Here is a 26,490-nt window from a genome sequence, read left to right on the forward strand (position 1 = left end):
GTACCTAACAAACTGGTTGAAACTATAGTAAAGAACAAAATTGTCAGACACATAGATGAACATAATTTGTTGGGGAATAGTTAACATGATTTTTGTAAAGGGAAATCATACGTCTTTGAGGGGGTCAAGAAGCATGTGGACAAGAGGGATCCAGTGGATATAGTGTATTTAGATTTTCAGTCGTGGGATAAGAGGGAAGGTTCTCTCATGGATTGGTAACTGGTTAAAAGATAGGAAAGAAAGGGTAGGAATAAATGGTCAGTTTTCAGAATGAAGAGAGGTAAATAGTGGTATCCCCCAGGTTCTGTTCTGGGACCAGTCCTATTCAACATGTCCATAAATGATCTGGAAAAAGGGGTAAACAGTGAGGTAGCAAAGTTTGCAGATGATACAAAACTACTCAAGATAGTTAAGTCCCAGGCAGACTGCGAAGAGCTACAAAAGGATCTCTCAAAACTGGGTGACTGGGCAACAAAATGGCAGATTAAATTCAATGTTGGCAAATGCAAAGTACCGTATTTTCTGCACCATAAGGCGCACCGGATTATAAGGCGCAGTCTCAATTACGGGATCTATTTCTGTACTTAACCCATACATAAGGCGCACCGTATTATAAGGCACATGCTAAAACATACGGTCTACAAAAAAAGGTAGTCTATACCAATTCAGAAGTGATTGGCACTTGGGGATTCTTGTCCAATATTTCTAATCACACTTGTTTCTTTAGAACAGCAGATGCTCTGTTTTCATTGTTCCAAGTAGTGTAACTCATTTCCTTCATTATTTCTAACTGTGGCCACTTCGATTTGTTCCCGCGGAAACTCTGTTTCGTCTTCTTAACTTGGCGCAGTTCATTTTCTTGCTTCCTCCACTTCCGAACCATAGATTCATTGATGTTGAATTCTTTCGCAGCTGCTCTATTCCCATTTACAACCGCGTAACTGATAGCCTGTAGTTTGAATTGTGCCTCGTAAGCATGTCTCTTCACTGGTGCCATTTTCGGGGGTCCTTAGACAAACAAATGTTGTTTTGCAGCATACCGGTAGTATACCTACCGGAGGAGTGGAGAAGGTAAACGTACGTACTGTACGTATTACGTAATGTTCTCTGATTGGTTTATCGCTGCCAGCGTACGTAGTTTACGTATTACGTCCCTGTGTTACGAAAAATGGTCCGACAGTCAATCAAGCAAAGCGCTTACCAAAGTCGCACAACAACATTTTTACAGATTTTGGAACTCAGTGCACACATAAGGCGCACCGGATTATAAGACGCACGGCCAATTTTTGAGAAAATTTAAGGCTCTTAGGTACGCCTTATAGTGCGGAAAATACGGTAATTGGAAAACATAATCCCAACTATACATATAAAATGATGGGGTCTAAATTAGTTGTTACCACTCAAGAAAGAGATCTTGGAGTCATTGTGGACAGTTCTCTGAAAACATCCACTCAATGTGCAACGGCAGTCAAAAAAGCTAACAGAATTTTGGAAATCATTAAGAAAGGGATAGATAATAAGACAGAAAATATCATATTACCTCTATATAAATCCATGGTACTCCCACATCTTGAATACTGCGTGTAGATGTAGTCACCCCATCTCAAAAAAGATATATTGTATTTGGAAAAGGTTCAGAAAAGGGCAACAAAAATGATTAGGGGTATGGAATGGCTGCCATATGAGGAGAGATTAGTAAGACTGGGACTTTTCAGCTTGGAAAAGAGACGACTAAGAGGGAACATGATAGAGGTCTATACAATCATGACTGATGTGAGGTAAATAAGGAAGTGTTATTTAGTTCTTCTCATAACACAAGAACTAGGGGCCACCAAATGAAATTAATAGGCAGCAGGTTTAAAACAAACAAAAGGAAGTATTTTTTCACACAATGCACAGTCAATCTGTGGAACTCTTTGCCGGAGGATGTTGTGAAGGCCAAGACTGTAACAGGGTTCAAAAAAGAACTAGATAAATTCATGGAGGACAGGTCCATCAATGGCTATTAGCCAGGATGGGCAGGGATGGTGTCCCTAGCCTCTGTTTGCCAGAAGCTGGGAATGGGTGACAGGGGATAGATCACTTGATGATTACCTCTTCTGTTCATTCCCTTTGGGGCACCTGGCATTGGCCACTGTTGGAAGACAGGACACCGGGCTAGATGGACCTTTGGTCTGACCCAGTATGGCCATTCTTATGTTCTTAATTCACTCATGCTTGTAAAGAGCTGTTGTATCCTCAAATGGAGGGCAATATAAGTATGGATTGGTTTTTTTTCTGTATATTTAGCAGTGACTAAAAGCCTGACTCTGTAATAAGGCACTGAATGGGCAAGATATTTAAGCATGCTGAGTGCAATAAATTCACATGCTTAAAGTTACACATGTACCTAAGTACCTTGCTGAATTGGGGTCCTAATTAACAACACAATGATAAACTAAAGTCCTGTAAACCACCCAAAGTTTACAGATCTGTAACCTTGAAAGTTATACTTGCAGTGTTTATTATTTTAGTTTTGAAGCTTAAGTGACAAGTTAATTAAAATACTTTATTTAATGTCAGTGCTTGATTAGTGTACAATAATCATATTTAAGTTCATTGTTAAATGACCTAGTTTTGACAAAGCAATGAATAAACTAAGAAGAGCATGTGCCTAAGCATCCTTAATGATAAAATGTCTCAGCTCTATGAGTAACACAACTGTTTACAACTGATAATAAAATTTAGAATGTAAATAATTTCAAACCACTAAGTGGATATGTTTACCTCATTAAAGAGCCACAATGATGTACAATATGGAATACAAGTAAAAAGATTAAGGTGTTGGAATATATTTGCTAACAATTTTAATATGGGTCAGTCAAGGAGGACTCATTAATCTGGGCAGAAATTCTAAATATTGCCTATACTGTGTTATTAATCTCCATTTTTCCTAAGAGAATAATTCAACCAGTTAGTTTTACATTTGAGTACACATTTATAAATCTACCAGATAAGGTGCTGTGGTAACATTTATTTATTGCTTTGCTAAGATTTATCTGCTTTCCCTTTTAAGCTAGAAATTCTGAAGGGCCATTCATTGGAACTATGCTGTTTTATACCAGCTGAATATGTTCCCCTATTTTCTTTTGACTGTATACCAAATTCTGCTCTAAGGTAAACACCAAGAAACCCGATTTTAGTCTTTGGATTTGCCTGAGTGTAACTGAATGCAAAATTTGACCCCGTTTTTCAATGTAGAATTATGCCAGGGCTGAGTCCTGGCAATTCAAGGAGGTTTTTTTCTTTTTTTTCCCTACAGTGGGAAATTACATTAAATGAAAGTAGCCCTGCCTACTTCTCCATGCAGAATTCCAACAGATTATGGGCCTGAGTCTTGAATTGTTCTACATGTAGAACTTTTATTGAATTAATTGGAAGTTCTGTGCTTGAAACAGCTCAGGGTAGCCCTGTATGCAGTATAGGCTAGATTTTTCAAAGATGCTCAATTCCATAGGAGCATATGAAAGAGATGCCACCATATTTTCTTAAGTCTTCAGCTCCTACGGTTCTCAGCTGTTGGGAGCTGAGTCTTTTGAACATCGGAACCCAATTGTGGGTACCAAGCACTTTAGAAAATGTTGTCCTGTTTATGTGTGTGACTATAGACACATCCTAAACACTTCTGAAATAATATTTGTACAAAATATGCCTCATGGGGTATTGTATGAAAGCTAACAACATGATGGTTATTAATATAATTGTAAAATACATGTATTACTGTTATATGAGAAGTTATGAATTCTCTCTGAATTATGTTACTAGAACATGTTTAGGACTAGACAGCCTAGCCTAGGTAAAAGTGATAAACAGCTCTGTCCTAGAGAAAGGAATGTGGGCTTACCTCCATTGACATATTAGCAATAAGCAAAGCAATCGAGCTAAGCTGGTGGGGGCTATCATTTTCCTGAACTCAAGAGACAGAGAATTAGCATGGCTTCTGCACCCCAAAGCATAGGCGCTGACTCCGTTGGTGCTCCTGGGCTGAGGCACCCATGGGAAAAATTAGTGGGTGCTATGCACCCACCAGCAGCCAAGCTCCCCTCCCCACCCCCACACCCCACCTCACCTCCGCCTCTGCCTCCTCCCCTGAGTGTGCTGCATCCCCGCTCCTCTGCCTACCTCCCTCCACCTGCCGCTGCCAAACAGCTGTTTGGTGGCATAGCAAGCTCTGGGAGAGAGTGGGGAGGAGTGGGAACGTGGCACGCTCCGGGGAGGAGGTGGGGCCAGGGCGGGGATTTGGGGAAGGAGTTGGAATTGGGGCAGGGAGGGAGAGGAGTTGGGGCAGGGACTTTGGGGAAGGGGTTGGAATGGGGGTGGGGCAGGGGCAGGAGGGGGCAGGGCAGGGGGCAGATGGGGGTCGAGCACCGGCGTGAGCAGAAGTCTGCACCTGTGCCCCAAAGAGACACAGGAGACTGAATCCCCAAGCGACCTTCTTGTAATTGTATCTCTTTGCAAACATACGGAACAGAGAGAGACTCCATCTTTATCCTTCAACATAGGAAACAAAAAAACCAACTGATTTGATCTCTGTGGTGGATCTTGGCCAGGCCAGAAGGAGACTGTGAGTGAGAGAAATCAAAGACTGTATCTTGCTATGGTAAGTTGTAGGCTTTTTAGATGTGTGGTTTCACTTTTATTTGCTTGTAACCATCTCTACCTTTATCTCTTTTGATTGGTGTCCCCTAATCCATACTGTTTTGTTCATAAACTTGTTTTTGCTTTCATTATAAATCTTCAGTGCTGTGTAAGTTCAGTAAAATGTGTATTTCTAGAGAGCTAACAGGTTGGGGTGTTTTACTGTCTCTGTAAAGGAAGAGAACCTAACACTTTCTCTGTGAGGGTCCAGTGTGAGGGACTGATCTCTGCAGTAGGATGATTTTGGGGTGAATTTGGGACTGGAAGGGTATTAAGGTTGGCCTACAAGGAGTAACCAGGTTGCACAAAGCCAGGGTGAGGCTTTCTGGGCTGCTGGAAGGCTACTGGGGTCAGGGCTCTGAACCAAAGCTGCCCAGCCACAGGAACCCTTTACTGCCCTGGGTGAACCCTGAAACATCACAGTGTGCCTGTACAAATAACAAAAACTATCCGGAGGGTGTACATTAGGAAGTCAGGAAATGCAAAAATTCCCTGCAGGAATATTAATTCCAACATGTTGCACTATGAAATATTTTCTATTCCTATTTCCCATAATAAATGAATGCCTTGATATAGTACTGTATATATTGTTGAATGACTATCATTGAAGTCCAGTGACGAATGTGACTTGCCAGTTAGTGGAATTCAAGGTCTACATTTTCAGCTATAGAGACCTAACTAGCTCATATGCTGGCTACCTTAGTCATGTAACTGGGACCATGAAAGTGGACCTTTAAACTCAGTGGGGCTCTGCACCAGCAAATGGGTTGGCCCATGTGGTTCTGACTGTATGATTGGGACCTTAGGGATCACTATTCTAAGTACTGTAGTGGCAGTTGAGAATAAATTGAGGTGCTTATGCTAACAGTTCTCCTGTTTTAACTTTGGGAATCCAGAGGCAGGGCATTCTCAAGGAACAGCCTTTTGTTCTGAAACTTGTTTTTCCTATTGGCCGGGCCAAGCCCAAGTTTGTTAATCTCTCCAGGACACAGAGTAAAATATTGGTTTACTCTGTCTTTTGCCCAAGTATAGTGATGATACATTGAGCCAATGTTTGAAAGAGTTCATTTCAGCTGATATCAGTAGGTTTTTCTGAGTATATTTGTACATGTGCCTAAAGACAGAGTCCTGGGCTCATTTTACGTTGTAAAATAAAATAAATTCCCATATCAAGTTTAAAATAATTGTACTGTGATTGACAGCTACTTTCTTTTATCCTGACAGCATTCTCAACTCAGAACCATTGAGCCTATACAATTATACAGTCCATAAGAACATGATAAAAGCATATGCTGTATTATATTCTTTGTTACATGTTGGAAATTAATTGCATTTCTATGCATATATTGCTGTAAATTCTCATACAGGACCAAATTCGCTCCTGGGGTAACTCCACTGACTTCAGTGAGCTGAGGAATGAGTTTGGCTCAGAAAAATCTATCAAATTGTTAAAATGGTGCCAAAGATAAAGTTAAGCGAACACATGATCTCCCAGCTGTTTCTCTGGTGTAATTGTTTTTGAGCTGTTTGGTGTGGCTGCACCTAAAGTACTTATTGCTTCTGTGTATTCTTGTGGTTATTGATGGTGGCGAGGGAGAGTTGCTAGAGGGCAAGGCAGCAGATGCGCTGAGTCGCTAGTACTTACAGCTTGCCATAATGAAAATTGATATATTCTGTTCAATGTGTGAAGACTGTCACCCCAACTTGACATGTCAGCATTATCATTGCAAGCATTTTGTTACCTGTCACAAGCGATTCTGTTCCCACCTTGAGGCACTTCTAAACTTGGCATCATCCATATTTACATGAGTTTGTTCCTTTTACATGCACAAAAATGTCCACTTTAAACATCTTGAACTATACAAGGGCATTACACCCTCAGAGATTACCCATGGAAATTACAGAAAAGAAAAAAGAAACCTTTGGAATTACAATGAGCCATTAACAACCATCCTGAATTCATTTGCAATGACAAATTGTCATATCTTATCGAATATTCCTCAGACTAGTCTCTGTCTCTCTCGTTCTTTCTGTAAGAACAAATTTTGGAGTATTATTACATTTGGAATCAAAGTGATGTAAATGATTTCTAATATAGGAAGATACTCTTACAAATATGATGGTACTTGAAAAAGCATGTAAAAATTGCCAGTTAGTGTTAGCACAGGGAAGCCATTACAGCATGAAATTAATTCAAAGAACGCTTCTCCAGGGCATGTCAGAAGAATCTTTTTGCTGGTATCTTCACATTGCTTATTAGAATAAGGATGACTCCGAATGCTTCTGCATTGGCGCTGGATTGGCTCATTCACCTCTTAACAATGTTTAACTATGTCAACATGGTCTCATTATCATAACCTTGAATTTTGAATAGTGTGCATAAGGTAAAGTGTAAGAGTGCACCTTGCAGGGAAGACTCTGCAGGTTTGTTTTTAATAAGTAGAACTTCTGGCTGATGCAATGCAAAAGGATTTAGAAAAACAAGATATGAGGGGAGTGAAAATATATATCCCACCCAATGACTGATCTGAGGTAGCTCTGCACATTACCAGTGCATTGTTATAAAGTTTAATCTTAACAAGAGATACATTGGCTGGTAAAGCAGCATTATTGACAGTAGAGGAAGAATTGATTTTTCTTGAACAGTTGATATTTGCCATGATGTGTAAAATACAGGTCAGAACAATTTTAATCATCTTTAAATAGAGTCTCACACCTTCTTTATACCTGGTTTATCATCTACCCACTCCGTGTCATACTGTGTGCAAGATTCTGATCTCATATTCTCTGGTGTAAATCTATAGAAGCTGTATTGTTATGCCAGTATAAATCCACTGCACTCAATGGATTTATCCCAGATTTACAGCAGTGTAGCTGAGCTCAGACTTTTGGCACATTTGCAAAGAACAGTTCATCTTATTTACTCAGAACCTGTTTCTTTTAGAAATGCTGATTTTGCAGAGCAGGGAGCAGGTGGACCAACAACTCAGGCAGACATCAAACACAAGTGTAATCACATCAATCAGCAGTAGTGGTAGATTTCAGTCACACAGCTGTGTAAGTGGCCAGAGGGAAAAACGGTATTCATTTTCTGACTAACTCCTTCAGTGTGTTGTTAATGGAAACTAAACTTTCCCTTAAAACTTGAAGGCTTGCTTGTAAGCATCTGGCATTGGCCACTGCAGGATACTGGGCTAGATGGACCTTTGGTCTGACCCAGTATGGACATTCTTATGTAATGTTCATTAACAATTTGAGCATCTTGTATGGCACCATTACACTAATGGGAAGAAACAAAAGAACATGACTACTGTTAGCATTTGAGGGTACCCAATGCATTGGGCCAAAGTGGGTTTTAATCCTGTTGTTGTGCTTATTCAGCTGGTAAAGTACAAATTGTTCTCTTCCAGTGCAGCTTTCCTAGGGAAGTTCTGTTCTGCTTATGATGGAGCCAACATCCCACCTGTCTGTTCTTGACTGGCATACAGCCCACAGGAAACAGTTCAACAACAATGTGTGGATGAAGGAATCAAAGAAGTTAGGGCTGGAAAAGACCTGTTAGGTCATCTACTCTATTCCCCTGTTAGTGCAGCATTGTTCCTTGCACTGCCTCTTTCTATCTAGTTTTAAATGTCCTAAGCAAAGAGGCTTCCACTACTGACCCTGAGCTTACTTAATAGCACGCAGTGAGGTCCACAGCTAAGCCAACTGCTTCCTCAGAGATGAACAGTCTCCAGTTTGTTTTAACAGCTAACATAAAGAGCTGCAAAACGGAAGCAATTTTAGTGTACAACAAAAAGTAGTTTTTATTAGTAATTAAAAAACAGAAGCTATGTTACAAATCCTTAAGCACCATCTACTAGCACCTTATCTACTAGCTATTAACTATTTACATATTCAATAACAAAAAACGACATTAACTCAGAGTTAAAATTGCTTGGTGGTATGTCATACCCTTGCAGAACATTGAGTTGAGCCAAACTCAAACTTCTGAAAACTAGGAAATGCACAGTTAAGGTTGCCCAGGCAACCTTAACTCTGTTCTCTTTCAGAAATGCCTCAATATCCCCATACCTTTACTATGCCAACTCTCTAGTTGTTGACATGTACAAGCTCTTCTCATTTTTCAACCCATTCACTCACCCACAGGATTCCATCTAGCACTATTAAAGGACAAAAAGGGTGAAAAGAGGGTTGTCCATGCCACCTTTCCTCTGTTCCCCTGGGTCTGACAGAAGGGGAGATAATATATAGACATAGAGCTATTTCATAGCAATCTGGACAAAGAAATGTATTCTGAGCCGCACTTGCAAACTCCAATCCCTCTTGGACTGCTCATTATCTGGGAGTCAGCTAGGGGTGCTATTTGGAGTGACGCCTCTTCCGCTTCTCTAATGGAGAATATTGAAGGAGAGGAAGTTAATTAGAGAACTTTTCCCTTTGACCTCTATACTAATCTGCTCTAAGGTGTTGACACCAGTTTGCTGAAGGGAATCTGTTTCCTTTCAGTGAAAGTGCTAAGAGAACCCTCTACTTTGACCTCTGAACTGCACTAACCAGGTCTTTCCAGAGATTCCTGGGCAAACACCAAGCAAAGCAGGGTAGCTATCTGTGTTGTAGTGCTGACAGGCACTGCTGCTACTTTATGTCCCTGAATTCTATCCATGATGGGAACCCTCATTGTCATACAGCAGCTGCTAATGTGCCTGTACTCCAGGTTAGTGGAGCACCACATGTCCATATGTTAACTGAATGTTCTTGCCCTTGGATGGTGTAATATAGCACAGCACATGGCATCAGTCTATGTCAATTTGTTCTCTTGTCAGTTACAAGGAACATTTTCCAAGACCCAAACATGAAACTTCCTTTTCTGATCCATTCTACCCAAAGCTGAAGAATGCTGTAGAACAGCACACAGGAACTATGCACGTCACTATGCCTGATACCATTTGTTTTTCTAGGAGAAGAAAATGGTTAGGTTACTGTAAATTTGTGCATAGACTGTGCATTTGAAAAGGGGAACCTATTTACAGTATTTTCATTAGCAAAGAGTGCATATGGCATGGTCACCCTTAAATGAAAGAAACTGATTGATCTTTAACTCCTTGCATACCTTTTCAAGGTTCACTCAGTGCTTTCAAAGGCACAGCAATATAGCATATGAATATGGGAAAAGTATATTCATAGTGCCAGGACCTGAGCTTGGTGTAAATTGGTGTAGCTTCATTGACTTCAAATCAATGAGGAGGATCTGACCCTGTGGAGTTTTGCTGCCATCATGGATGTACAGTATATTGAGATGGGGACTAAAAGGACTTGCAAATTCATTTCTAAACCTATGCTTCTCACTAATGGCTACCTTTCCTTTCAAAGGAGCACAGAGCACAAAGGGCCAGATTCTTAAACTTGAATGCAGCCCCTGTGTGCCATGTAGATGGTGTTGGGGGGGGGCATAATGCCCAGCTGAGAGTTTCCCTGTATGTTAGTGGAGCTACCTGCTGGTTGCAGCTGTGCTGCTCCTGAGTCTTCTGCCTCTGCCTGCCCCTTCTCACAGGAGAGGGGGCATGTCAGAGATGGAGAGGGGGTCTGGTAGAGCTCTGCTGTATTGCAGAAATCCTCCTCTGGGAAGAGTCCTGGGAGCAGCTCTTGGTGGTGAGTGAGCTGTGGCTGGCTCCCTCAGAATCAGGGAGACACTCCTTCCCCGGTCTCCTTGGCTGAGTGGAGTTTTGGCACAGGAGAGAATCTGCCTGATCGTTAGCTAACTCACTGGCACCTACAAAGGAAACATTTCCTTTTGACTGTAGACAGAAACACGTTGTTTCTGCAAACTGTACTCACGTCATGCTGCAGAACCCTTCCCCCATATTGCACCAGTTGTATTTTGCCACCTTTTGCTTGTCTGGTGGTAATTTAAAAACATATTAACACTTATTGCCATGTTAATTAGATAATACTGGCAAGGCCAAGAAACTGTCAATAGTTATTGAACAGTGACTATAAATAAACTAATCATGGTAATTGGATTTGTCAGCTGACATGGAAAACAAATAACTTTATGGATGCTTTAAAGGTAAGATCAACCTATTGCAAAACGTTTGTCTAATCAACCGAATGGATGCAAGCTCAGCTGGTGGTAACAATCATGAAGGGGGAAAAATTGTCCTGGAGAGTAGAATGATCTGCTTAACCATTTCTTTCAAAAATAAGGTGAGATCCTTGAACAACCAGAGTCTTTCCAGAGAACACAAGTTAAAGAGTAAAACACTAATTAGAACAGAGCAATATGAAAGCAAGAGAGAGACACACAGATCACCACTTCCCCAGACACTACAGAGGCATTAGAATGAAGAATTGGGAATATTCTCTGGACCTCTTCCAAGTAATTTGTTTTATCCTGGGAGACTTATGAGAAAGCAATAAGTAGGGACAAAAGGTAGGGGTAGTCTTCTCAATGCCCAGCGTGTGTGACTAACAGCAGTAACAACAACAGCAGTACAGAGCACTTTTCCTGAGACACAATGCAACCTCCCCACACCATCTGGTTTGTAGGGGGAATGGACATATTGCATGGATGGGGCAGCATTTTCATTCCTCAGCACCTGATCAGCTGTGCTGGTGAGTGGAAGGATGGTCTTGTGATTAAGGGCCCAAGTCCTGATCCTCAGGGATCAGATCCTGAATATTTAATGACTAAGGCTACTATTTAGTCATGGGTATCTTTAGTAAAAATCATGGACAGGGCATGGGCAATAAATAAAAATTCACGGCCCCTGACCTGTCCATGACTTATTCTAAAAATACTTGTAATTAAATCTTGAGGGGAGGGGGTGCTGGAAGGCTGTGGGAGGCTGCTGCTGAGGAGGATGTCGAGGGAGGTGCTGGAGGCGGGGCCCACCTGGGGCCTGCGGGCACCAGCTGCCCGGGGCCACGGATCAGGACTGCTCCGGCTGGGGACTGCTGCCCGGGGCCATGTACTGCAGCTGCTCCAGCCAGCCGGCTGCTCTGGCCAGCCAACTGTCTGGGTACCAGGGTCACGGACCCTGGCTGCTCTGGCCGGTTGGCTGGGGACTGGGGCCGTGGACCCCAGCTGCTCCGGCCAGCTAGCCGGGGACCACTGTCCCGACCGCAGCTGCTCCAGCCAGGGACTGCTGCTCCAGACCGCGGCTGCTCCAGACTGCGGCTGCTCCAGCAGGCTTCCCGGGGACCGCTGCCTGGGGCCACAGACTGCGTCTGTTCTGGCTGCCCTGGGACTGCTGCTGCGGGCCGCTGGAGCAGCAGCTGGTGTTGCTGTCCCAGGGGCTGATCCAGCTGTGGCTGGTGTGGCTGTCCTGGGGGCCAGCTGCTTGGGCAGCTGTGGGGTCAACCACCCTGGCTCCTGCAGAAGTCACAGAGGTCACGGAAAGTCACAGAATCCGTGACTTCCACAATCTCCATGACAGATACCGAGTCCTACTAATGACACATTGTCAATCCACCTCTGGATAAAGACAATGCATGCACTATTCATTAGAACACTAATTTATTTAACAGCTCAGTCCAAAAGCACTGGGCTACCATGCCCTACAGGTGAAAGAGTTTAGGGCCATTACACAACACAGTTTCACCAAATGCTGCATTACATGACATTTCAGAAGAATAGCCAGAACAGTAAGAGGTGAACAAGGTAAAGTAAAGGCAAAGGCACAAAGAGGCTTATCCTCTCAGTCCCCAGTGTCCTCACCCTTTGAGTCCTTATCATCTTTCACCTTATCTTAGCTGCTTAGCTTTAAAGCAGAAAGCTGATCACCAAAATACATTACATGCTTTTTATTGTGAAATACAACATGTGGCTTAGTACAGCTCATCCTGTCAGAAAAGGCTGCTTGAAGGACTACTGCCACATGGGCAAAAGCAAAGCTTTAACAACCCCTTGACTCTAATAGGATCATATGATGTGAATTGAAGAAATGCAGGGACACAAGGCCAGGGGCGGCTCTAGTAATTTCGCTGCCCCAAGCACGGCGGCACGCCGCGGGGGGCGCTCTGGCAGTCGCTGGTCCGCGGCTCCGGTGGACCTCCCGCAGACGTGCCTGCGGAGGGTCTGCTGGTCCCGTGGCTCCGGTGGAGCATCCGCAGGCACGCCTGCGGGAGGTCCACCGGAGCCGCCTGCCGCCCTCCCAGCGACAGGCAGAGCGCCCCCCGCGGCATGCCGCCCCAAGCGCGCGCTTTGCGCGCTGGGTTCTGGAGCCGGCCCTGCACAAGGCCCCACCTGAAGGAAGTCATCATTTTATAGGTATCTTTGTGGATACACAGCAAATTTCTATAGGGCACCAAAGAAACTAAGCTGCCGTGTTAATTTTTTCTTCGTTTACATTCATTATTAATTAATTACAAAGACATTTGTGATCAAGCCTGCTTCTATGGAAGTCAGTGAGAGTTCTGGTATTCATTTTAATGACAGCAGGATTAGGCCTTATACTTCTATTTCTCATCTAAGCACCTGAAATAAAATCCCTTATCCTATTGTGATGCACCCATTTGTAGTATCACACTAATAGAGTTTGCATTTACAAGCACAGGATGGAAACTATTATTTAAGGAACAAAGCAAAGCAGATAGATCAGGGCCAGATGTCTGGTCCTAACTGTGTTTGCCCTCTATTAGCAGATTGAGAATTTGGAAGAACATAAGGGTCCTTTATACTAAAGTAAATATCCTTAAATCAGACTATAATAAGCAGAGAACTGCAAGGGTATATCCACACAGCAAGTGGCATCGAATCCCAGAGTATAGATCGAAGGACTTGAGTTTGCAGAGTTTGGGCTACTGTGCTAAAAATAGCTGCCTAGGTAGGGGAATGGGCTTCAGAGCCTGAGCTCCAGCCCTAGTCACAACATCTACACAGCTATTTTTAGCGCAAGAGCCTCAGACTGTTGACCCTGGCTCTGAGACTTACTGCCACTTGCTGTGTAGACATACCCTAAGTGGTAAAGGCCTGTGTTTATGGAACTTTAGGTCAAGATTTTCAAATATGACTAGTGATTTTGGGACCCTTAATTTTTAAGGGCCCAACTTAAGAAACATTAAAAGGCCCTGGTGTTCAGAAAGGGCTGAGCATCCACCCTTTGAAAATCTTCTGAAGTTGGGTACCCAAAATCATTAATCACATTTGAAAATCTTGGCAGAAGACCTTTGGAACACTGTGCAGGTGTGTATTTATGAAGTGGTGGTAGCTTCTGTATAGATAAAGTTGCAAATGTTGATCTACTGTAAGGTAGACTTTGATCCCACCTGAAATGCCAAAGAAAAAGAGAAATCCTCCCGCTTTCATAGAACCATAGAATATTAGGGTTGGGAGAGACCTCAGGAGGTCATCTAGTCCAATCTCCTGCTCAAGCAGGACCAACACCAACTAAACCATCCCAGCCAGGGCTTTGTCAAGCTGGGCCTTAAAAACCTCTAAGGATGGAGATTCCACCACCTCCCTAGGTAACCCATTGCAGTGCTTCACCACCCTTCTAGTGAAATAGTGTTTCCTAATATCCAGCCTAGACCTCCTCCACCGCAACTTGAGACAGTTGCTTCTTGTTCTATCATCTGCCACCGCTAAGAACAGCCTAGCTCCATCCTCTTTGGGACCCCTCTTCAGGTAGTTGAAAGCTGCTATCAAATCCCCCCTCATTCTTCTCTTCTGCAGATTAAATAACCCCAGTTCCCTCAGCCTCTCCTCATAAGTCATGTGCCCCAGCCCCCTAATAATTTTCATTGCCTTCCACTGGTCTCTCTCCAATTTGTTCACATCCCTTCTGTAGTGGGGGGACTAAAACTGGACACAGTACTCCAGGTGTGGCATCACCACTGCTGAATAGAAGGGAATAATCACTTCCCTCAATCTGCTGGCAGTGCTCCTACTAATACAGCCCAATATGCCATTGGCCTTTTTGTCAACAAGGGCACACTGCTGACTCATATCCAGCTTCTCGTCCACTGTAATCCCCAGGTCCTTTTCTGCATAACTGTTGCTTAGCCAGTTTGTCCCCAGCCTGTAGCGGTGCATGGGAGTCTTCCTTCCTAAGTGCAGGACTCTGCACTTGTCCATGTTGAACCTCATCAGATTTCTTTTGGCCCAATCTTCCAATTTGTCTAGGTCATTCTGGACCCTATCCCTACCCTCCAGCCTATCTAACTCTCCCCCCATCTTAGTGTCATCTGCGAACCTGCTGAGGGTGCAATTCATCCCATCATCCAGATTAATAAAGGCTTTGGTTTGAATTTTCACTAACCAGTACAACATACTATAAACTTGTTGATTGAACTCAGTGCTTTTTAAATGTCTTTCTATGAGAGGCATATTATATAACAAAAACCTTAATTCTCATTTTATTGCCATGATGAATAATGCATTTCTTTTTACTTGATAAAAATAATATGCTTGTGTTTTACATGGGTAATGTAAGATTCTTAACTATGCTCATCCTTGCTTTTTCAAATGCTTGGTTTTGGAAATGAAATGATAGGTAAATATATTAAAACTGACTTTTGGACCAATGTTTTTTGGTTATAGAATTGCAGTGGCATTATGGTAGAATACTGCATTATGTATTTTGTCAGTGGGGCAGTGGTTGTTTAACTGTGGAATCTGGGCAGGAAAGAAGCTAAGTTTCCTGAAGCAGAATCTCTCTACTTTACATGTCCTGCCATAAAAATTTTGACCCTTCAAAAGAGAGAAAGAGACTAACAATGTTCGGCTATTGCCAATTCTGTATCATACTGTGGAGTTTCACACAGGAGTACTATAGCAATGTTCAGTAGATCAAAATTCACATGAAAATAAATTAATTTCTTCATAGACACATGGAAATATTGGCTCTGATTTACTGACCTACTGAAAAATGTAGAAATGCTCACTGGAATATAGTTCTCTAGTAGCTTGTGAGTTGTCTGTCTGTCACAGAGTAAATCTCTCAGGTTACTCATATCGCTGCTCTTAAGACCCTGGAAAACAGTTTTAGGAAACAACTGCCTCTCAAAGGTGTCCCTGCTGTGGATGATGTAAGAAGACAAAAGGCTTCAGCCTCACTGGTGAGTGATGGCTCAAGTATCAAAGGACCCATCACTGCTGTCCAAGTTGAGGGCACCTGGTGATCTGAGGAGTCCAGCTACTTACAGCAGTAGCCATGCTATCTGCCGCAGAAACATTTATAAAAACTATATGACTATGGGGCAGGACAGAGCGTTGTCTGTCTCTGATTTATTTCAAGTTGAACGGGTGATAGGCAGCACATTCTTGCATTTGAGGATACATTGAATCAGATAATAAGTACAACTCTTCTTTTATTCCTTGACACCTTCACAACAGCCAACAAATCCGTATATGAATATTACTGAGGGTAGTGTTACAAAAATGTTACTAGGATAATTAAGTGAATTGAACCAGGTTTGATACAGAAAAAACAGCTAAATAATACCTCTTATGAGGTGCTCAAATGGCTTGTTATCTTAACTCTTCATATAAAGCCTGATTTTCAGAAGTACTGAGCTTCTGCAACTCTCATTGACTTCAACTGGAATTGTGGGTGCGCAACACTTCTACAAATCAGGGGCATTCTCAAATATGTTGGCAACTAGGAACTTCAGAAGTATCCTCATATGATATACCATGGGAACTCAGTCTTCATAATGGTAAGAGGGACCTATCTATCTATCTATCCAGCAGCCTATCCAACTGTCTAAACTTTTATTCTGTGCCTCTCACCATAGTGTTTAGGGCCTCGCTATAGGTTTGATTAGAACTCAGATGCTCCGCCTATTAAAGCACAGGCCCCACTTGAGCTAATGAGGTTTCTTTTAGCACTGCAGTGTGGCTGGGCTTTGAAGGACTAAATTTTTAATTGGTAAATGTAGATTTCATCATACATTCATAATGCAATGAAAAATATTTCCATCAATAATAATAAAAAATAGCCGATAGGCAAAATAAGAAAAATTCTGCTTACAGTTTGATTTAAGGATATTTACTTTGTATATTTTGACATGTGATGTTGGCAATTTGTGTTTTAACAGTTATAGGGCATTAACTGTTTGAATCTCAATGGCTACTCTATCATTAAATTATTAGTATCTGTACCCCTATAATTTCCTCTGAATAAAAATTTAATTGATAATAATTGGAAAAAATGTTTAAAAATAAACATTAATATTATCCACTGAAATGATAAAAAAATTGAATTCTGCCAAGTTTAAGACATGACACATAGTAGAGTGGGTCTAATTCCACCCAGTAGGCATCAGTAGTGCACTACCTAATCCATTGCACAATATATACATTTTTTTCACATTTGCAGGAGAACTCTCATTTGCTTCTTAGAGTGCATTTATTCTCTGCTCCATACCCTTTGGAAATTCCAGTATATTTTATGTAGTATATAATGTAAACACACAATAGCGTTACATTATCCTTCTGCTATGAAAACTGAAGTTTCAATTTTGAACATTTCATGTGCTAGAAATGTCCAATGCATATAAAGTAACCTTTCATGCCTCCTCCTTTAGTGGATTTCAAACAGAGAAATAGTAATTTGAGTCAATTCTTGCTGTGACTTCCTTATTTCCTTTCTCTGGATCTTGTAGCTCTTAACTAAATCAGCTTTCCCTAATACTACTTCCAAATTCATAGCATGACAAACTTTGGATAAAAAATTTATAGAGCTTATCACATCTTTAGTCTTGCAGAGTTCCATTAGTAAATACTTTATAGTACTCAGATTTTGACATCTGACATTCTAATTATACCAGTAAGCATAATTTCAAGAGTTTTCCATACATGGAAGTTGTAAATTCAGTGAAAATTTTTGGGCTCTGCAGTTCTTTTATGTACCAGGTTGCACTCACAATCTGATTTTGTAGAAATATTGACAAAGACCATAGGCCACTGCCTGTGTTTTACAGACTCTCCAAATGAAGAAACGTAAGTGAAGAAAAAGATAAGTAAAAATAATTGAAACAAACAAATACCTTCCCCCCAAGAAAAAAACAAAACAAAACAAAACACACAAACCCCTACAGCACTGTTAGGGAAAGAAAAGGTTTGAAATGCACCAAGGGCTTGATCTAACATCCACTGAAAGTCAATGGAAGACTCTCATTGCCTTCAGGAGCATAGACCTTTGCAAAGCAATGAAGCCAATTATTATACATCAGTGTTTTATCTGAAGGGTCTTTCAAAATGAAACTCTTTAACAAGATAATTGTAGACAGCTGGTCCATGTGCTGTAGTGATGACAGAGCCAGCATTTTCTAAAATCATCTGCCTGTTTACAGCTTTAAGCAAAAGGACATATCGACAATTCAGTTTGTACATAATAGACAGACTATGCAAAATACAAAGCTGGAATTCTGCATTGTTGTAGAAATGGTCAATGTCACCAGAGCTATTGACTTCTCCCACCTGGCTTGCAGACATTAGGAGAGGAATAACATATGTACCTTAATTGTAAAATGTGGGCTTAATGAACACATAGGCATTATGTTACACCAAATATAACAATAGACATGATGGCAAGCTACTTAAGAACATGTCACAATGTTTTGTTTGTAAAAGATTTGCCTTTGGCAGTGTTAAGAGGAAGAATGTAGACATAAAGTTTCCAGTTCAACACTAAATATAAAATATTGGGCATGTATATTTGTGTTTATTTTCCATAGCTGTGTCAATATTTTTGTTCAAAGTATGTGGGATTTTGTGCCTCAGAGAATTCTGAAAATTCTCACAGAGAAAGCATTCTGTAACTTATTTATTTGACTTTGATTTAACTTTTTTTTTGTATTTTTTCAGAAGAGTTCCACTGAAGCATTTCTTGTGGATCAAGACAATATAGTAGCTTCCTGAGTTGTTGTGCTAAAAAATAACGAAATGAAGTAAGTCATTAAATAAATGTGCAAGTGAAACAAACCTAACCTGTGGTTAGACGTCCTCAGTTCAGTAACCTTGGGGTTTTGCAGAATTAGAGCCTAATCCTGCACACACTTGTGCATATGAATAAAGTTACTCATGTATGTAAGAACTGAAGGTTCCTTACTGTCCACCACAGATTCTGGAAATTTCTGAAAATACAGAGGACCTAATCCTTCTCCTATTGGTAAAAGTTCCATTATCTTCTAGGGGAGTAGTATGATCCAAAGGACAGGCTCCTGGACTAGTAGACAAAAGACCTGGGTTCTTTTCTCTGTTTTGAATGTCACTCTTTTTAGGGGTTGGACAAATTATTTTGGCTAAAAACTACAAGTGGCCACTGATTTTGGGTGGCTCAGTTTTTGGGTGCCCAACTTAAGATACTTGAGGCACATTTGAGGCATCCTGGTCAGCCGACACATCTGAAAATGTTAACCCTAACTGCTCTCTCCTTCCGTTTCTCCATCTACAAGATGAGAATAGTAGTGCTATCTGCCTTGGTAAAGTGACTGGGATCCTGGAAGTGAGAACAGACCCCAGATCACCTCTTGTCAAATAAATAATCCCTTGGAGCATCTTTCCAATGGTTAGTCCTCTCATGTGTGCCTAGAAAGTAGGTCAGTCCTTAAAATAAATTGAAAATCCTAAACCACTGCTCCCATTAAGGCATGTTATAGAAAACTCCTAAATCATAATAGACTAGCTCATGCCTTTTAGCCTATGTGTGAAGCCTCACTGCCCAAGTCATTGGAGTTATTGTAGAGAGTTGTCTGAAAATATCCACTCAATGTGCAGCAGCAGTCAAAAAAGCTAATAGAATGTTGGGAATCATTAAGAAAGGTATAGGTAATAAGACAGAAAATATCATACTGCCTCTTTATAAATCCATGGTACACATCTTGAATACTACATGCAGATCTGGTCACCCCATCTCAAAAAAGATATATTACAATTGGAAAGGTATGGAGAAGGGCAACAAAAATGATTAGGTGTATGGAACAGCTTCCATATGAAGAGAGATTAATAAGATTGGGACTTTCAGCTTGGAAAAGAGACGACTAAGGGGGGGATATGATAGAGGTCTATAAAATCATGACTAGTGTGGATAGAGTAAATAAGGAAGTATTATTTACTTCTCATAACACAAGAACTAGGAGTCACCAAATGAAATTACTAGGCAGCAGCTTTAAAACAAACAAAAGAAAGTATTTCTTCATACAATGCACAGTCAACTTGTGGAACTCTTTTCCAGAGGATGTTTTGAAGGCCAAGTCTATAACGGGGTTCAAAAAAGAACTAGATAGATTCATGGAGGATAGGTCCATCAATGGCTATTAGCCAGGATGGGCAGGGATTGAGTTCCTAGCCTCTGTTTGCCAGAAGCTGGCAATGGGCAACAGAGAATGGATCACTTGATGATTACCTGTTCTGTTCATTCCTTCTGGGGCATCTGGCATTGGCCACTGTTGGAAGACAGGATACTGGGCTAGATGGATCTTTGGTCTGACCCAGTATGGCTGTTCTTACGTTCTTATGTTACTGCTGTGAGCTCTTTCCCTCAGAGCAGAATAGCTGGGTGAGGTCCCTGGTAGGGATGGGGAGAGCTTCTGCTACTACAGCCCTTTATGAAATGCAGCCTGCTGGTCCTATGCTGCAGATTGGTGTTGGCTGGTGTGGCTGGGCCAAGGAACCTCCCTACTCCATCCCCTTTGGGGTGCCATGTACCCACCCAGGGGGAAGGAACATACCACTCTCTGCAATTCTCCCTATTTCTTATGTGGGCTGTGTGAAGTGGGGCAGGAAGGGCTTCTTGAACCCTTCCCATCTAAATCCGCTCAAGCCAACAGGAGCCTTTTCATTAGCTTCAGTGGTCTTTGGCTTAGGACCCTACCATGTAACCATATAAAGGCCAGAAAGAATCTGACCCAATGTGATGGGAACAAGAATTGTCCAATTACGGTGCCCTTTCTCCACAAAAGCCTGTTCCCTTGTACTATCTACAAACTGTTGGGCAATTCTTAATCCCAAGAACATTTTCTGACATATAAATTAAAGCACCCTTTTTATAACAGTTGTATAACAGAGTATGTGTTATCCATAGGGATAGACTTAAACAATTATTGCATTCATAAATTAAATTGACATTTTGAAAGGTTAACAAAAAAAGCTGCTTTGCTGTCTGTAATCAATATAAAAAGGATTTCAAGTAATTAAAAACTCTGATGTGGGCATTTCTTCTTTGGTATCTATTAGAAGGAATATGAGCAAGTAGCCATAAACACGAGATATAGATGAAACAGGTCTGGCTCTTATTATCTACAACAGGATTTGTGGGAGTTTGTGGAAGGCTTCTCAGGATCAGGTTGCAAATGACTTTGAAAAAATATGAATAAATATTGCAATGATTTTACACTTATTGGAGAAAAAGAGAGAGAGACTAACACCACATCATGTGTTCAGTGTCTGAAAGATATAATTAGACATAAGTTATGCTATCATAGGTAATATATGGTCTCAACTATGTTTAGGGTGCAATGGATTTAATTGCTTTAATAGATATTTAAACTATAGCTAGATTTCCATTTTGTATTGTTTATGATATGGGATCAAACCAAAACTTTATTTTATATAGTCATACAATAGAAAGCAGAAAAAGAGAGAGAGAAAAAGGAAAAAAAGTATATTTAAATGAAGCCTTTGGATTTTTGCAAATTTGTTTCCTATTAGTAATTATTTAACAATCATTTTATGCAAATAAATATCATCCTATTGGTTACTGGTAAACTATGTTTACAGAGCATTTTTGCTATTCATATAACCGCTATTATCACAAGCCAGAGACCTGGGTTCAATCCCCTGCTCCACTACAGACTTCTTCTGTGATCTTGAGCTCTCTCTCCCTCTATGCTTCAGTTCCCTATCTGTCAAACAGTATTTCCCTATCTCAGAGCCGTGTTGAGAGGGCAAATACTATTATGCTGAGAGGTCCTGGTGACTGCTTTCATCATCAGTCTCTGAGACTGGGTGTGAATGTTCTCATTTAGGTGCTGACTTCCTCGGTTCCTGGGGGTGCTCAATCCCCGATTAAGGGTGCTTATCCCAGGCTCTGCCCCCACTCCACCCCTTCCCCCAAATCCCCACCCCTGCCCTGCCTCTTACCACTCTCCCACCTCTTCCTGCCCCTGCTCCTCCCCTTTACCCCCAGCGCCTCCCCATCCCTCCCAGCTGATTGCGGTGGGCAGGAAGTGCTGGGAGGGATGGGGAGGCGCTGATCAATAAGGCTGCTGGCAGGTGGGAGGCACTGGGGAGGAGGGGCAGGTGCTGATCTGTGGTGCTGCCAGTGAGTGCTGAGCACCCACTATTTTTTTTCCATGGGTGCTTCTGCCCCAGAGCACCCATGGAGTCAGTGCTTATGAACACACCCTTCTATTAACATAACTGTCAAGATGAATTAATCAGAAGCCCCTCATTTAAGACAAAACATGAGTTTAGACTGAATGGGTGGAGGAGTTTAGCTGAATATTGTTTTGGGTAGATGTGTGTGTGTGTGTGTGTGTGTGTGTATGTGTAAAGGCAGAACAGACAAAAACTGGGAGAGACTGAGAGCATACAAACAATCTAACAGAGCGGCTGAAAGCATGGTGTCTGTCCCTGGGAAAAATTTGGGGAGTGTTTTTTGGGTCAGAGGAGCAGGCTGAAGAGTGCTCTTGGTGCTGGGAGAAAAAGCAGCTGTTTCCTGCTGTTGGATTCCTTCTGAGTTCAGAGACAGAGGACTTGATGCATGTACATATGCATGTAAATAAACAAATTAGCAAAGAAATACTTGACTACCACTAGTTGCTACTCCCAACTGGAATATCCCCAGGGCCTCAAACTGTGACTAGCCACTGGGGATGAAAAGGAGGAAACAATACATTAAATATTGTAAGTTGCTCAGATACTGCAGTACCATATATATATACCTAAGATAGATTGTGATTGATCACCTTAGTAACATGGCATTGGTTTTGCTTCCTGAGTGGCTGAGTGCCACTGTCATAAACAAGGGAGGGTATGATCAATTTAAATTCTTTCAGAGAAAGGAAAAGAGTAATTTATGGAGTTAGGAAGATCTAGGCTGGCCAGGTTTGGAATGTTTACACATTGTAAATCTTTTGCTTTCTAGGCTACTCATGTCAAATCTTGTGTAAGACATCTCCCCTGGAAAAAATTGGGCTATTGTAACACCATAGACTGGAGAAAGATTTAAAATTAATTTTATCTCTTTACATTCACACCAGGCAATGATGTACGGTGTTTTCTTGCACAGCTTCAAAGGATGCCACTAGATCCTTGTCTGGTTTCTTTAATTGCCCTTGTGTCAGGACTTTGGCCACAGACTTTGCACAGAGGGTACTGTCTCATACACTTGACCATCTTGATTAACAATATAGGGCATTTGTTGAATATACTGGTCTCCAGTCTTCTGGCATCTGTTACTATTTCCTCGAGTCATTGTTACAAACAAGTTAGTAATTGTAGTAAGCGGATGTAGATGCACAGTCATAGATGGGTTGGGGTATGGCCAGATCTCTATTCATCATGGAACAGTCCTGTGGAATCTGATAAAAGCTGATAACTTTGTTGTAGGGTTGTTGGGTTTTTTAAACTATCAAATTTAATAGAAAATTATATTCCTGTAATAGAATTCTATAGGATGGTTTTATCACCGAAGAAAAGGATAACATCCTTTATTAAATGATATAGGTTTTAGAGTAATTTCAATAGGAACCTATTCAATTTCTATAGAAATCAAGTCAAAAGAGTTCTATATAACAAACTTCTAGGGACTCTAGCATCTGACTGTCTTTGGGAAATATTGCAAAACTTTCCTCTTCAAAATGCCCTGGTTCTCATGGGTGACTTTAATCACCCTGATATCTGCTGGGAGAGCAATACAGCGGTGCACAGACAATCCAGGACGTTTCTGGAAAGTATAGGGGACAATTTCCTGGTGCAAGTGCTGGAGGAACCAACTAGGGGAAAAGCTCTTCTTGACCTGCTGCTCATGAACAGGGAAGAAATAGTAGAGGAAGCAATAGTGGATGGGAACCTGGGAGGCAGTGACCACGAGATGGTCGAGTTCAGGATCCTGACACAAGGAAAAAAGGAAAGCAGTAGAACAGAGACCCTGGACTTCAGAAAAGCAGACTTTGACTCCCTCAGGGAACTGATGGGCAAGGTCCCCTGGGAGAATAACATGATGGGGAAAGGAGTCGAGGAAAGCTGGCTGTATTTTAAAGAAACCTTATTGAGGTTGCAGGAACAAACCATCCCGATATATAGGAAGAAAAGTAAATATGGCAGGCGACCAGCTTGGCTTAACAGTGAAATCCTTGCTCGTCTTAAACACAAAAAAACAGCTTACAAGAAGTGGAAGATTGGACAAATAACCAGGGAGGAGTATAAAAGTATTGCTCAGGCATGCAGGTGTGAAATTAGGAAGGCCAAATCACACTTGGAGTTGCAGCTAGCCGGAGATGTTAGGAGTAACAAGAAGGGTTTCTTTAGGTATGTTAGCAACAGGAAGAAAGTCAAGGAAAGTGTGGGCCCCTTGCTGAATGAGGGAGGGAACCTAGTGACGGAGGATGTGGAGAAAGCTAGTGTACTCAATGCTTTTTTTGCCTCTGTCTTCACAGACAAGGTCAGCTCCCAGACAGCTGCACTCTGCAGCACAGTATGGGAAGGAGGTGACCAGCTCTCTGTGGAGAAAGAAGTAGTTCAGGACTATTTAGGAAAGCTGGACGAGCACAAGTCCCTGGGGCCAGATGCGCTGCATCCGAGGGTGCTAAAGGAGTTGGCCGATGAGATTGCAGAGCCATTGGCCATTATCTTTGAAAAATCATGGCGATCGGGGGAGGTCCCGGACGACTGGAAAAAAGCTAATGTAGTGCCCATCTTTAAAAAAGGGAAGAAGGAAGATCCAGGGAACTACAGGCCAGTCAGTCTCACCTCAGTCCCTGGAAAAATCATGGAACAGGTCCTCAAGGAATCAATCCTGAACCACTTAAAGGAGGGGAAAGTGATCAGGAACAGTCAGCATGGATTCACCAAGGGCAAGTCATGCCTGACTAACCTAATTGCCTTCTATGATGAGATAACTGGCTCTGTGGATGAGGGGAAAGCAGTGGATGTGCTATTTCAGGACTTTAGCAAAGCTTTTGATACAGTCTCCCACAGTATTCTTGCCAGCAAGTTAAAGAAGTATGGGCTGGATGAATGGACGGTAAGGTGGATAGAAAACTGGCTAGATGGTCGGGCTCAACGGGTAGTAATCAATGGTTCCATGTCTAGTTGGCAGCCGGTATCAAGTGGAGTGCCCCAAGGGTCGGTGCTGGGGCCGGTTTTATTCAATATCTTCATTAACGATCTGGAGGATGGTGTGGACGGCACCCTTAGCAAGTTTGCAGATGACACTAAACTGGGAGGAGTGGTTGATACGCTGGAGGGTAGGGATAGGATTCAGAGGGACCTAGACAAATTAGAGGATTGGGCCAAAAGAAATATGATGAGGTTCAACAAGGACAAGTGCAGAGTCCTGCACTTAGGACGGAAGAATCCCATGCACTGTTACAGACTAGGGACCAAATGGCTGGGCAGCAGTTCTGCAGAAAAGGACCTAGGGGTTACGGTGGACGAAAAGCTGAATATGAGTCAACAGTGTGCCCTTGTTGCCAAGAAGGCTAATGGCATTTTGGGTTGTATAAGTAGGGGCATTTCCAGCAGATCGAGGGATGTGATCATTCCCCTCTACTCAGCACTGGTGAGGCCTCATTTGGAGTACTGTGTCCAGTTTTGGGCCCCACACTACAAGAAGGATGTGGATAAATTGGAGAGAGTCCAGCGGAGGGCAACAAAAATGATTAGGGGGCTGGAGCACATGACTTATGAGGAGAGGCTGAGGGAACTGGGATTGTTTAGTCTGCAGAAGAGAAGAATGAGGGGGGATTTGATAGCTGCTTTCAACTACCTGAAAGGGGGTTCCAAAGAGGATGGATCTAGACTGTTCTCAGTGGTAGAAGATGACAGAACAAGGAGTAATGGTCTCAAGTTGCAGAGGGGGAGGTTTAGGTTGGACATTAGGAAAAACTTTTTCACTAGTAGGGTGGTGAAGAACTGGAATGGGTTACCTAGGGAGGTAGTGGAATCTCCTTCCTTAGAGGTTTTTAAGGTCAGGCTTGACAAAGCCCTGGCTGGGATGATTTAGTTGGGTTTGGTCCTGCTTTGAGCAGGGGGTTGGACTAGATGACCTCCTGAGGTCCCTTCCAACCCTGAGATTCTATGATTCTATGATTCTATGAAAAAAACATTTACACCATAGCAAAAATGACACTCAAAATGCATCCACTTCACCCATCAAAACACCCCCTCCAAATAACCTCCAAACCCCTGTGACATACCAGGGTACAATCCAGACTAATGAGTAGCTATGTCACCCATGCCCTGTAACCTGGGGTGCCCTTTACAATGCTTTGCTGCTGTAGCCTCCAGCCTGGACTGCTCACAAACAGCCTCCAGCATGCAAGTCACTCCCAGCTATGTCTCTAAGGGCTAGTCTACACTTACCAGCCGGGTCGACCCGGTGAGTTCGACTTCTCGGAGTTCGAACTATCGCGTCTAATCTGGACACGATAGTTCGAACTCTGGAAGCGCCGTGGTCGACTTCGGTACTCCACCACTGCAAATGGCGGTGGCGGATTCGACCTTGGAGCCGCGGACTTCGATTCCGCGGCGTCTGGACGGGTGAGTAGTTCGAACTAGGGTACTTCAAATTCAGCTACGCTATTCACGTAGCTGAATTTGCGTACCCTAGTTCGACCCCGCTTGTTAGTGTGGACCAGCCC

General features: G+C 42.2%; 1 long non-coding RNA gene across 4 annotated transcripts in view; it reads left to right on the forward strand.

Moving 5' to 3' along the window:
• The window catches only part of LOC123372716, a 159,214-nt gene that overhangs the window by 63,099 nt on the left and 69,625 nt on the right, over positions 1-26,490 (forward strand). For 2 of the 4 annotated variants that reach the window (XR_006580418.1, XR_006580415.1), the window contains 2 exons: positions 4,542-4,639; positions 18,491-18,573. This is a non-coding gene — a long non-coding RNA (uncharacterized LOC123372716). The remainder of the gene's footprint in view (positions 1-4,541; positions 4,640-18,490; positions 18,574-26,490) is intronic. The other 2 variants (XR_006580416.1, XR_006580417.1) reach the window with 2 other exon arrangements.

This window comes from Mauremys mutica, chromosome 6 (genome assembly GCF_020497125.1).
Source record: "Mauremys mutica isolate MM-2020 ecotype Southern chromosome 6, ASM2049712v1, whole genome shotgun sequence".
In the NCBI taxonomy this organism is placed as follows: domain Eukaryota; kingdom Metazoa; phylum Chordata; order Testudines; family Geoemydidae; genus Mauremys; species Mauremys mutica.